The following is a 13,190-nucleotide window of genomic DNA, read 5'->3' on the forward strand; positions in this document are numbered from 1 at the left end:
CCGCGCCGCTGACGGTCCAGCTGCCCGAGGCGTGTTTCCCAGCCTCGCCGCCAGGACCGACCGGCCCACCCCTTGTTCCCTCTCCGCTGAGCGTTTTGTCGCTTTTCGCTTCATCCCGAGTGGCAGGCTCGTGTCTCGCGGTTTCTACAATCTGCCACCATTCTTCATCCTTTCTGTTATGCTTCTTAGCCGAGCCGAAAGTGCTGCGAGGATTGCTTCCCGGCGTTTGAGGAACGTGCGCTGGCAATTAAGCGAGAAAACCGCCTCAGCAGCGATCATACGGGGGAGAACGGCGAAGACACATACGCGCCCGCGCGGGAGAGAAAAAGCAGAGCGGGATGGCAGACGCATTAAAGGCCCCGCGTTCACACACGCCCGCAGCGCGGGTGAGGGGCGATTGTCACTTTTGTACGTTAGTTCATCAGTCTCGCTCTTGCCACCCCTTATTGTTTCAGCGGTGTTTGTGGGGCTCTCACATCTGCACTGGGGAGCCCCGGCCGAGGCATTAAAATGCAAATTGCGCCACGCACGAGACGCGTAGAAAGGAATTTTTTACTGTGCGCGCTTAACGTTCCTCGCCACCGCCAACCTTCTTTTTCTTCTTTTCGAGCGCATTTTGTGCATACTTGCGTGTCCGCTTTTATCGGTCGCCGGGCGGGGTGGCTGTGTAGCTTCGCAGATGACCAACGTGCATCAGCTTCTGTCCGGCGGGGGAAGGAAACGCGCGTCCACTGCGTCACGGTGTATCAGCTTGCGCGTTTAGCGTTTGCGAGCTTGCACCTATCGACATCAGAGCCGGGGGTCTGGAGGGAATCGTTGTAGAGAGCCTCAGGAAAACTTAAGTACGCAGTCTTGGTGAAAAGCTCCCTGGCCGCGGGTCCGCCGCTGAGGTAGCGTAACGCCCATTCAACAACTGAACGCCAGAAAAGCGAACTTTGAAGTTTCAGAGATGCTGAAGCTCCGGAGCTTCGGATCTTCAGAAACGCTGTAAGTGCCACGCTACAGACCTCAACAGCAGACGCTGCGTCCTTTTTAAAGGGCAGCAAAATGGTCGCCGCCAACGCCTTGGATAGTATACTATAGCACCTTGTTTGCTACGCTGTTCTGTGCGATGAGCATTGAAAGAGCTCTTGGCGTCGTGTTGGCACTGCGGCGAATGTAGCTGAAAAACAAACAAACAAACAAACAAACGAATCAATAGAAATTTCGCTTCGATGTACGATTTCAGCCCTTCTGTTATTTTTGTTTTGAAACATTGATCACTGCCTGCAACAGCAATGAGGTGAAGTTTACGGAGGTTTAACATCCCAGTGTGACTCAGGCTATGGGAAACGCCGTAGTGAAGGGCTCCGGGAATTTCGACCACTTGGGGTTCTTTAACGTGCACTGACATCGCGCAGTACACGGGCCTCTAGAATTTCGCTTTCATCTAAATTCGACCTCCGCGGCCGGGATCGAACCCGCGTCTTTCGGGTCAGCAGCTGAACACGATAACCACTGAACCACCGCGGCGTCTTTTAATTAGATGAAGTGTCGATTATGCGCCCGTGACTCAACTGAAGAGGCCTGTATGATCACGTGAGGATGAGCGGAATTTACTCTGAGAACAAGAGGAAGAAAACTGAAAAGGCAGTTGAGCAATAGCCCCCCCCCCCCCCCCCCCCTCCTTATTCCTTGTTGTTGAAATACGGCTTCGAGCACTTGTGTCACTTGAAGAAGCAATGAACAATACACTGCTGTCGTTAGCATTTAGCTGTACATTTGCCCCGCTGACGCCTATATGCCGCACTTCGCGCGCTTTTGAATACAGGCTCTGTTATGGACATGCATGGCTGTATTTCGCGTCTGTTGCGTTGAGACCGGCTAATTATGCAAATACTTAAACGTTTACCTTCACAGTAAAGAATGACCGGTTATATTTTCGCTTCATTATATACGATTCGTATGCACCGTATGATTTGTATGCATGCATAGCCACGAACCTGGGACTTCGTTCTTTATAGCTCGTGGATGCCTTGTGATCACTGTCGTGAAGATAGGATGTTCTGTCTAGAAGCTAAATTTATTGCTTAGAATTGAAAAGCGTAAACTGAGGTACGGCGCAGAGCTTCATTTATTGCGCACGGTACGCCGACGATTGCGCGACGCATGTGAAGGCATAGGGAAAAACATTCCCTTATGCCACAGCGGGGCACGATACTTCAAAAAGTGTCTTCGATACTGATACCCGATGCGCTCAAAAATTATATTCCCGATACAAACGCAGAACCGAAATTGATTTCCGATGCAGATATTCGCTGTATGTCGGTACATCGATACACTTCTGAAATCGCCAATATTAATCACGATAGTAATATGATTAACTAAGTTAAGAAATTTCTCCGTGGTTTCTGGAATTTTTAGTGCGTTCGATATAGCGCACTGTTTCTGAAAGGGCTTAAGCGAGTCCAGCCGCATAGATTTGTTTGACCTCCGGTTACTTTGAGCGCAGCGCCGGCGCAGCTGAAGCCATGGTGACGTTTAAGCGACCACTTCCATAACCAGCCTCATTTAAGCTAAGGTTCTTCATGCGAACCGGTCTGTGAGCACTTGACTAAATGTGAATCAACTTAAAACTTTTTTCTGATGCTGTTAGTTAGCTACTGCAGTATTTACCAGGTTGCCTCAACCTTTTCTCTATGCTAAATGGTGCAAGCTCCGTGCGCTTGGGAAAGCCGAATAGGTTGTGTCATGGTTGTGTTTAGCAGGCGCTCGTAGTTGAATATAAAAAAAATTGGCAGTGGTTTAGCTCTGGTTAAACCTGGAGGATTGCGAAAGCAACGAGGAGAGAGAGAGAGGCGATGGAGAGCTCGCGGCAGCGCCGGTGGCCCCGGCACGCTAGCTATGCGCCGCTACTGCGCATGCGCAACTGTCGAGCGCGGCGGCGGCGGCGCGCCAGCTGTGCGCCGTGTGACGTCGCTGCTCCTCGCGCATGCGCAGTATGGCCTTTCGTCAGCTCCGCGAAATGGCTCGGCGACTCGCGTAGTGTTGCTTTCGCAACAAAACTAGAAGGAGAAGAACGAAAATTAAAGGGCTGAAAGTATTAGCCAAAACATAACTTGTTAATCTCGATTATTTACATGTTACTTTTACTTAAAGGTCTTAAATAACAGCATTTGCTCATACCGGCAGTCCGAAATAGCCCCGCGATGTGGCCGTGCTGTATTCGAAGCAAATGAAAAAAGCCTCTCTATACAGCTGGCATGCACGTTAATTGCTTTGTGTTCGATGAAGGCGCCTTTTGATCAACGAATAAGAGTAAAGCATATTATAGCCACGTCGACTCGACTATCATAGCGATAGTGAAGAAACTCAGCCTTCTTGTAGCGCTTGCTTCCCGAAACGAAAAGAATGCGTCAGTTGGTGCATTTGGGACTGCCGGCGTTGATGACCTATTGACCCGTGCGTAAAGAAGAGAGCGTGACCTTTGTCGTGCTGAGAGTGTCGACAGCAGCTTGTTCTGTAAACTCCTGAGCATGACGGTGGAAGTCTTCCATTTCTGTTGGCAACCACCGCAATTTCAAATAAGGGTGAAGTACAGCAGCAAACGTTTCCTTTGCACTATAGGTTTTATCTCCAAAAGATGGTCGAACCTGTGAGTAAATCCATCTGCAATTGCTTCCAAAACTTAACAAATTGGCTCAGTTTGGGCACGGGCTAGCCCCGCATACGTGTCTGCGTGAACACCGTCCGGGTGAGCAGCTTTTGTAGCTTCGTATTCGGTATCGTATTCCGATGTGACATTGGAGTTCAGTCGCTAAGGGGTAAACGCATATCTTCCTGTGTCCCACTGCTGGCTATCTTTGGCTTGTCCATAAATTTGTCTTGTGCATAAAGCACGCGAAGAGCTCCGCAAGGGTTCATCAGAAGTCAGTTGAAGCTTTCAAGAATTTCGAGCTATCCCCCCTTGCTGTGATTTTTTTATTTTTAACACGTTTCGAGGCCACCTGTCGTCCTGCAATTGCTGGTTGGAAGCATCATATTTTTTTATCGCGTTGAACGTCCCAGAATCCACACTCTGCGCCGAGTGTTCAGCCGTCCAGGGAGGTAATTCCACAAAGAAATGCGGGGCACACAGTGGAATTACGTGGGTTCGTAGCATCCTGTGTGTTGTACGAGTATTGCAGCGAAGTCACCCCTGAAGTACCGGTACGGATGCGGTTTCAGTGTAAGAACCTTCGCTGCGAAATCCAGTGCTTTAAATACTTAGTTCCAGTGGTTTTAAAATGTCATCTATTACCCACTCCCCTGTGTGCGGGTTCTTTGTGCTTGGACAGCTCGAAGGGAGGCTGTCTAAATTAAGCTTGAACATCTTGTGGAAAACAAAGCATCACCTTTCTTTTTTCCTCTCCGTCTATTTTTTTTTTATGCGATCGTATGAAACGTCCGTGTGCACTGTCCCCATTCTGGTGTATTCACTAATCGAGTATGCGCGCTACTATAGTCGGATACAACGCAAGAACGAAGCGGCAGATGCCCCTCAAATGAGGCACTGTAGCCAATGGCATCAACCTATATTCCTGGTGCCGCGGTTGATCCGATTAAGCCTTTTTACCCTCCTTTCATCTGCCCACTCCATGCGATGTCACGCTGGAAGGTACAAAGGGATTAACCACGACCTCCTGAGAATCGGTCGACGCCATTGGCTGGACGGTCTCATTTGAGGGGGGCATCTGCCGCTTCTTTCTTGAGTCGTATCCGACTATAGTAATCGGCCCCAGTTAACAGAGATAATTTCGTAGTTGTGCGTTGTGGTTTTTGCGAATGCTCAAATATGCGTCCTTTATTGGCAACGTTGAAGGCAGCGTTGCGCCAGGAGCGCGGCGCGGTGGCAGCACCGTCGACGCCGCCGTCCCGGGGCGAGTGGTCGGGCGCAGCAGCTGACGGCCCGCGTCTGGAACTGTCTGCGCAGAGTAGCTTCGCCGAAGGTGTTTCGGGTTGTACGCAGGGCGATCGCGGTTACACAATGGGGGCGGCGGCGGAGGGGGCGAGCGCCATGGCGAGGGATGGACGGCTGTCCGGCGTGCGGGGACCCCCCTGCGCGCAGGGCGGCTATGCGCGGAGGGGGGGATGCGGCGCGGCCCCTTCCAGCAAACCTGTTTAGCGGCGGCGGCGCATTTCACTGGACGCCGGACTCTGTGCCCGGATGTGATTTGTGGGCCGCGATTAGGCCAGATCGGCTTTCCCTGGCCAGACATCCGTCAAAGCGCGAGGTCGCCCATTGGGTTGCGTCGTGCTCCGGCGGCGCACCTCTGGCCAGTGCGGACCCCCCCCCTCCCCCTTCTTCCTGCGTCCAGGGACGCACACACGCCGCTGCGCGCACTCGCCTCCATCACTCTTCAGCGGCCTGACTTCGGCGCTGGCCGCCACGGCGGAGCCGCCGATCTCGAATGTGGTTGCCGCCTGTCTCCGGCTGCGGGGACTCTGTGCGAGCTGTTCGGGTTGTCTTGCGCGGGCCGGCGCACAAACCTTCGCGGCTTCCGTGGGAAAGCGACGGCGCCCAGGGCCTCTGGGTCTAGCGATCGCCCCAGGCATTCTCGCTTTCTTCGTCGCCTCAATGGGTGCCCAGCAGCGGCGTTTGAATAGAGCCAACTGCTTTTCTCGGGTCGTTGACATTGCTTTCGACTCCGCATGTAAACCACGCCTTGATTTCATGTTCGCAAGGAAGCAGGATGTAGTGTTTGCTTCGTCGATGGCTGGGACACTTTCGTTTTGCTCTTGCAGCGTTCATGAAGTGCTCAGGGGATAAACAACACTGAAAGCGCTGCTCTGTTCGCAGAGTTCTGGTCGTACTCTTTATATTCTCCGCGCTCATCGGTGATGTCTCAAGCTCAGTTCCCTTTCTCAAAATAAATGTCGGATTCCCTCTCGTGTTGAAGCGTCAGTCAGCGGTAGTGACTTCAGCATCGCGTCTGCTGCTGATAGCGAACAGGCTTTAACGGGAAGGGAGCCGATCGTACGAGTTGGGAAGTCAGTGCGAAAACATGGGTATTGGTCACTCTCAACGATACCGCTGCGTTCCGACGGAGGAGGCATGGGCCACTCAGCGGGATTTCATGCCTCACGCCCTCAGAGCACCGCCCGGATAAAGGCAACGCTTCTTTTTTTTCTGTTTTCTTTTTCAGTTTCTCTTCTTCGCTTTCTTTCTCCACAGCCGCCCGCAACGCTTCCGCGGGAGCAGCTGGGCCGCGGCTCACCGCTCTTTGGCTCGGCGACGCGAGGGGTGCGAGCAGGCTCGCTATACCGTCGAAGAGAACGAAAATAAGTGAACAGAGAGGGGAAGCAAAACAAAAAAATTGAAACAAATACCAATCGAGGCGAAAGCTTCGCGATGCGGTAAAGGAGGGAAGGGAGCGTGAAAGGCGCGCGCGTCGAGCGACCGCGGCGGCGCGATCGCTATCAATTTCTCATTGATGGAGTCCTTGCGCTGCGATTGCGGTCACACGTTCGCGTGTCGCGTCAACTATCGACTTCTCGCGGTGTACGGTCTCGCGGAACGCGCCACAGAGTGGGCTCTCTGCCGCGTGCTTGTATGCCCCGTGGCGCGCCGTGTTCGTGTGCACCGAATCGCCCGCCACATCGGGCCGCTAATACACATAACTCCGTCTCACTGAAGGGCGACGTTGGGACAGGGAACGCGAATAATCGGCAAATATATGGCGCCAGCGGCTTTCGCCGATACGGTTGGGACTTCGTTCAGCGCGGAATGCGAGCACGACAATGTCATCGGTGGTAGAAAAAAAAATGGGGGGAGGGGGGGGGGGGGGGGGGTAAACGCGTTTGTTTACTAGAAATAAAAAACAACACCATCCAGCCTTTCCTGGTGCTTTGGCTGCAGAAAGCACTAGCTCGAAAAATTTTTCCTTCAACCCGGTTTCTCTTGTATGAACCTTGAAGACTAATTCGCAAATACCGGCTTAAAACAGAGCGCTCCAAGAACAAAGTTACAATGACCAAATCATGACAGACGAGAAAAAACTCGCCAACCATTCAGGAAGCGCATCACAGTTAGAGAAGTATTGCCAATAACGCCAATCGTTTCTGCAATGATTCCGCAAAGGCCGCATGCATAGAAATTTGTTTTTAACAACCGTTCAGCGCCTCGTCGTGTTTGAATCGGGGATGGAACAAGAACCCTGGCCGATAAACCGTAGGCAGGTAGGATTGTAGCCAGCTATAGGCAGGAATGCTTGCGTACGCATGGAGTGAGGGTACGGTGTCAATTACGGCTGATTTTTGCAAGCGGTGTCGATTTGCGCGTTTTGTATGACAATGAATAAATAAAAAAAACGAATGGAGTGGTATTGCTCGCTCGTACGTTAAAATGAGCAATTTCAAATTTCAAATTTTATTTTGCCACCATGGTACAGATGATGGCGGGGACCCGTAGTAAAAGCTGCAGTTTGACAGCTTGACAAGGCCACGGGCCCCCACTTTGACAGCAATGCAGTGGTTTGTTTGTTTTTTTTCACACACACGAAAAAAAAAAGAAAAAACAAGACGAAGCAAGACGAACGGAAAACCCAGTGATATCTAATTCGTCTTAAGATCTCCCTAGCATGTGTAGCGAAAGCTTGTACAAGGATTCGCGCTCAGACCACGCTGTCACTTTTCAACAAGTGGCCTTCAAATGGAAAAAAAAAAACAGTGGTACTCTTATGCACGATCTGTATCAGCCCCGTTTCTCCGTAGCGATAAAATTTCTGTGCCTCCTCGCTGTGCGAAGTGCGCAACAGTAAACGCTATAGCTTACACATGCTCGTCTGTTTCCCGCCACATATATGGAAAATTTGCTTGCACGAACCAGTGTGGCCCTGTTAGGTTCTTACTGTGATTTGTGTGTGTGTGTGTGTGTGTTTTAAACCGTATAACATCGTACACAAGCGTGGCATTCCCTCGTTACTCCTAAAGAACTCAACTCGTCATCAGATAGAATAAAAATGAGCCTAAATTGAAAAGGATGTCAGTCAAGACAGAATTAACCCAGTTTGCTGTGCGCTGAGGAAGTCGGACGGGGAACGAGAGGACGGGAAGTAGAAAGGGAGAAAGGCAAAGCGTATTGGGAACACACAACAAACTCTGAGGGCCCGTTCACCTGAGACTGTGGGCAACCCCTTCGTTGCTTTCTGGTCGGACGGCTGGCGATGCCGATGCTCCAAAATCTTTTCCGCAAACGTTGCACGCTCATATAAACGTCCGATACAGGGTAGCCTAGAGCGACAGCCTCGGTTCACTTGGCGGAAAAATTTCTACCATATACTTGCACTTCCATCGGCGCCGCTTATCATCTGGCAAGTTACCAGTTCCGTGGTAGTATATCCATCCACGGCTGGTGCTGCCGTCCGCCGCTCAGTGAGTGTTGCGCGACGAAACATTCCGACTTATCTTGAAACGTAACACTCCGGTTCGTTTCAAACCAGGAGATCCTTCCGACGAAGCTATCGTAATGATAAAATTCGCGCTGACGGAGCATCTTTTATCTAACCTGGCAGACTGCAAGCAGTATATGAAAAGAAACCCCGCGTCAACTCTTGGATGCCGCACCGCTGGAGTCTCGGCACTGTAAAGCTGTTCGTTCACGAAAAATAATTTAAAAAAATAAATATATAGCCGGCCTTTCCCGCGTAACAGTTGCCCGGAATTGCATGCGTGGTGTTCGTCTCGTGTTTTCGTTCAATAAATTTTCTAGCCCCGGCCTCGCCAGTCCGTTGCGTAGGATTCTGAAAAGAGGGGCCCGCTTCTTTTGGTGGGCGCGGAGCCGGACATAAATTTGTGGGCCCCGTCGGCCCATCTGCCAGAGGGCGCTGCCTCGGGAGTGGTGTGAGTGTAGCACACCAGCGGCAGCACCGGTGGCCGACGGCCGCGCCCCCAGCGGGGCGGTCGCCTCGTGTCGCCGCGTGGAGTTTATGCGTGCACCGGGACCCACCGTCCGGGCCCAGAGCCGCGGCCCCAGCAGAGCAGCCCGTCGCCGCATCCCCGGAGTCTGATTAGCCGAGGCTGGCGTAACGAACCCGGTCGCTTGGCTCTTTTGTCTCGTGTCGCCGTCGTGCTCTCACCTTGCCTGCGCACGTCCCCCCTTTCTTCCTCGTTGTTAGTTTTATTTATCTCCTTCGCTTCCGGCAATTTGATTTCGCCCGCTGGTATAACCGTTTTATCGCCGGCTTACAATGCGGCACTTCTAAAGTTGCAGCGCGGAGTCGCGCGAGACATTATTTTTTCTGCAAATTCGTTTGCATACCCGGGGTAAGCTCCACCGCCATCGCTTGCTGGTTGTTGGACTAAGTTGGCGTGTAGAGCAATTTTTGTTGCGAATTAAGCCTTGTTCTCGTTTTTCAAGAACACTACGTGCAGTAGTTTATTTATTTTTTAGTGTGTGCACCTCGGCACTCTGGGGTGCCTCGTTCCTTTTGGGCGATCTCACTGCAGCAGGCGTCGTTTATCCAGTCTCGGACGTCCACTTAAAAGTGACGCTGCACACACAGTCCTCTCTCGGTCCCTTGCCCTAGGAGGACGGTAGCTTTGCTGTTGTTCTTCTCTACGAAACACGCAAAAAAGAACGCAGCATTACTGAGGCATTTCCTTTGTTTACCATGCGCACCGCTGGCGCAGAGCTTCTACGTGCTGTATCCGACCGTGTTAATTGCGCGTTGATGCTGATGGCGGCCCGTTCTTCTGTTTTCTTTTCAAGCCTGTAGAGGGCGCACTACTCGCTTTCACAATCGGTCTCTCGGGGCAAGCGTTTCTTTCGACAATGAACTCATAGACAACATCGTGATGGTGGCTCTGTTTGCTTTCTATTTGCTTGATTCCTGTTTAGCGTGAGCTTGTTTGTGCGACGTTGGCTTCCGTGGTGGGAGGCTAGAACCGGCTTTGCAAGCATTGCTTGTCTCACACCCTGCGTCATTCTTTTAAGGAACAGCACCCGTTCACAGGGAAGTATACTGAGCGGGCTCGCCATAATCGTTTTCAACAAAGCTTTTCTAGTCAATGGTTGTTTGCTGATTTGTTTTGCCCAGTGTATGGGAAATTATGTTGCGCTACGATGGCGCTCATGTCCATATCTAGTACTCTTTCAATTCGACAGCATGCGTTGGTCGCTTTGGCTTTCCGTAGCAAGGAAGGACCCGATCAGAGGCGCGTGCACGTTGCCGCTGGACAACGGACACCCGAGACCTCCAGCGTGGCTTCTTGTAGGCGCCGTTTCTCCTTTAGTGTGGAGCTAAGACAAGACGTGCACGTGGCGTGCTGAGGGAAATCGCGCCCACTTCGGCACGCGTCCCCAAACAAAAGCATAGACTTGTCACCGGCGATAAAGCAGTTCTCCGCTGCTGCTCTTCCTTGCGCGCCTCCGCAACGGAGGCAGCAGCAAGCCAGTCAGCCAGCGCCCCCGCGTGCGCCCGGTCCGCGACGACGCAGCAGCAGAGTATGTGTGTGCGTTCGCGCGCAGCCCTTATCTCCTCGGGACAGACAACAGGCGGGGAAACTCAAGATGGCGTTTCGAATGCCACTACGCCCCGATCCGGCCTGTCCCGTCCGGAGATAGCGTCGCGCGCACCGCGTAGTTTGTGACGCGTCCGGGCAGGGCCACTTCAGGAAAATTATTAAGTGGTATGCGTGGGTAGCAGCAGGGAACAAACTGACGCTCTGGCCTGCTTCTTTTTGAATGGGTGTCGCGCCCGAGGACGGCGAGCGCCCCCTATCACGGGCCGGACCGAGAGGCGCTTCGCCGTGGTGCGCCACGCCAATGACCTTGATTAGCGAGCCGTGGAGGCGCGGAAGGGAGCGCGATACGGCCGCGCCGGTGGACGCGCAAAATAAGGGCGCCCAGTGCGCCGCGGTGCGCGCGCGCGCGTCAGTGCGAACCGAGTGAAGGAAGGGGGGACCCAGATGAAAGAGGTACTTTTTGCTTGTGATGATTTGTGCGCTGGCAGTAGGGAATCCTGAAATTTATCGTTACCAAGGCGTCTGCGCCAGCTTCCGAAAATTGAAAAAGAGAATCGGTAGAAACGACTGTAAGATGCACTTCGGGAGGCTACATGAGACTAAACGAAGAAAGATAAAATTGGCAGCTGTGGACAGCTTTGACATTTGTCTACTGCTTCAACCTGCGATAGAGGCACGTTGTACGCCAAATATATGTGTGTGCCAGGCACATATCCAAGGGGGAGGGGGGCCTCCAGGGGGCACGGCTCTTCCCCTCCCCCCACAATCAAGCTCCCCCCCCCCCCTTTACGTGTGCCACTCAACAGACCCCCCTTCTTCCCCCTCTAATACGAAAAGTTGCCTAGGGCACCCCTTCGTTCCCCTCCCTAAAAAAAAATTGTGGCTACGTGCCTGTTGTGTACTGATCGGTCTTTTAACTCATCAAAGCGTCAGCGAACATCACGCGACACGGTTATCACCGCACGTGTCGCACAGCCAGCCGGCTCGACTTTGGAAGATCCGGCTAGGGCCAGCAGCCTCGCCGAGCTCTCCGTGTGGGTGCTGCGATGACAGGAACTACTCCCTGGCGAGGGTGTCAGGTCGTGCCCCCATAAAGGGCCCTGATCGTACTTGGAACGTGCGTCCATCCAACTACGTCGACGGAAGCCACAGACGTGAACCTGGGGGAAGATTTCTTACAGTTGGGCACCTAGTTTGTCAGTCCATGACCTCATCGAGAATACCTCTAAATAGTATGCCGTGCTTTACTTTCGTGCGCCTGCACGCTGGGCAGGAGCCGTAGCGCGTACCGAGGCCCCATATACGGCAGTTGCTGCGACCCAGGTGCAAGTGCCTGCTACATCCTACCTGAAAACTCTTGAAAACCTCCTTGCGTCGAGCACTAAGTAATGTTTGGTTTCGTTTATGGATTTTTAACGTCCTCGATTCAGGCATGAGGGACACCGTTTTGAAGGGGTCCGGAAGTTTCGACCACCTGGGGTTCTTTAACGTGCACTGACATCGCGCAGTACAGATCCCTCTACAATTTCTCCTCCATCGAAGTTCGACCGCCGCGACCGGGATCGAATGGGGCTCTTTCGGGTCAGCAGCCGAGCGCCATAACCACTCAGCCATCTTGGCGGCTTCTAAGTAAGGTGCTTTTGAAGTTCTGAAGTTAAAGAAAAGACAATGGCCAGCTTATAGTTCTGGATAGCCGGCTTTTGAGTATAATTTTAGAGAAAGTGACTGGCTACCTTTGATTAGCAGCGCCAAACCATCTCGTCTGAAGCGAATCATTCGCCCCAAAGGTAAACGGGAACACGTGGTGTAGTGCGCAAGTGCTAGCGACATTTGAAATCAGAAGGTGCAGTATGCTGGCGCTCAAATGTGCCATCGAAACGCTCACATGTAGGCAAAATATGCGTTCTAAGCTCCGAAGCGCTTGGATGTCAAAGCCGTGCTCCCTTCATTCCTGAGCGCCGTGCTCCTGACGCCACGCTTGCATGTACTACGCATTGCGCCTGTTGTAGCCTAGCCACGGGGCCAGTGACGACGATTGGCAGGAATCTGCGGGAGGTTCCCTCATAGATGCCTGGCTGTTAGAGACGAGCAAGTGAAAGAAAACAGTACGGCAGTGAGCTCTAGGGAATGTTAACTCCATTATTCTTCGAAGAGTACCACGCAGCCCTGCCTGTAGCCAGGAGCGAGTGACAGCTCGGCGACTGATGGCTGTCCCCGTTCAGCAGTGCATACTTGTGTAAAAGATCCCGAGAGGGGCGCACTGCGTGATGGCGCTGCGCACTTTTTTCGCGAGCGGCTTGTGTTTGTCTGTTTTCGGCCGGCCTTCGGCGTCTTCCAAGAAGACAGGCAGTCGGGCACGGCGGTCGCGGGTCTCCGCCGAGCAGCAGCCCGCTCTGCCATTGTGCAGCGGTGGCGGCGGCGGCAGAGGAGCGCCTGCGCGGGGCCCCTCCCCGCGCAATAAATCAGGGAGCCGAAAATTCCGGCCAGGGAGTCCGTCATTTGGAGATCTCCTATGGTCCGGTGGAGCGACGCGCTCACTGCGCTTCTTGCGCCCTCACCGGCTGCTGCGAGGGTTCCTTTGTGCCATTCCGGCCTCGCCATGAGCCGTGAGGTCGCCGCCGTCGGCCCTGATGGCTGCCTTTGGGAGCGTCCCGCCTGGCGCGACTTGGATCCCCTGCCGGTCCGCGAACGGCCCCCAATTATGGGGG

General features: G+C 53.1%; 1 protein-coding gene across 1 annotated transcript in view; it reads left to right on the plus strand.

Annotated features, from left to right (window-relative positions):
• Positions 1–13,190, plus strand: part of LOC149350782 (protein tiptop-like) — a 420,494-nt gene that overhangs the window by 94,534 nt on the left and 312,770 nt on the right. The gene's annotated exons all lie outside the window — the stretch shown is intronic.

This window comes from Amblyomma mixtum, chromosome 3 (genome assembly GCF_055824585.1).
Source record: "Amblyomma mixtum isolate Tamu chromosome 3, ASM5582458v1, whole genome shotgun sequence".
NCBI lineage: Eukaryota > Metazoa > Arthropoda > Arachnida > Ixodida > Ixodidae > Amblyomma > Amblyomma mixtum.